The sequence below is a fragment of the Passer montanus genome, unplaced genomic scaffold (genome assembly GCF_014805655.1).
Source record: "Passer montanus isolate IOZ18808 unplaced genomic scaffold, ASM1480565v1 scaffold879, whole genome shotgun sequence".
Taxonomy (NCBI): Eukaryota; Metazoa; Chordata; class Aves; order Passeriformes; family Passeridae; genus Passer; species Passer montanus.
The window spans coordinates 1-558 of record NW_024374134.1 but is presented as its reverse complement, the minus strand read 5'-3'; positions in this window follow the sequence as shown (position 1 = coordinate 558).

The window sequence follows — 558 nt, the reverse complement described above, 5'->3', positions numbered from 1 at the left end:
GCGCGCTGCGGGCCGGGACAGCGGCCGGTGTGGCGCGGCTTCGCGCTGCCCGCGGGGCCCGACCTGCGGCACTTCCTGAGGGCAGCTGCGGCGGGGCAGCCGGGGCCGCCGCCTGAGCCGCCGCCTGAGCCGCCGCCTGAGCCGGGCTCTACCCCCGGGGCCCCAAAAGGTCCGTGGGTCTTCGGGGCCGGAGCTGTTGGGGTCAGGCGAACCCCACTGCTGTGGCCTGGCTGCAGGGTCAAGGCCGGTGCGGACAATGGTGCTTCACAGTCGGAGCAGAGTGGGGAAAATGGGTTGTTTGGTTGCTTTTGCGGCCCTGAGGAGTTTAGTCCTTGGCTGCAAAGTCGTGTGTGTTGTTCCACCGCGGAGCTGGCAGCGAGCAGGCTGCTGTGGCGCCTGCCCGCGGTGTGTGCTGGGCTGTCGGTGCGGCTGTGGCAGCCCCCGTGGGGCTGTGTGCCCTGGCGGGATGGCGTTCATTGCCATGAGGGTTGTAGCTCAGTGAGGGCACAGCTGCTGCTGCTCTGCAGTCACAACCCAGCCCTGCCGAGTTGCAGAGCA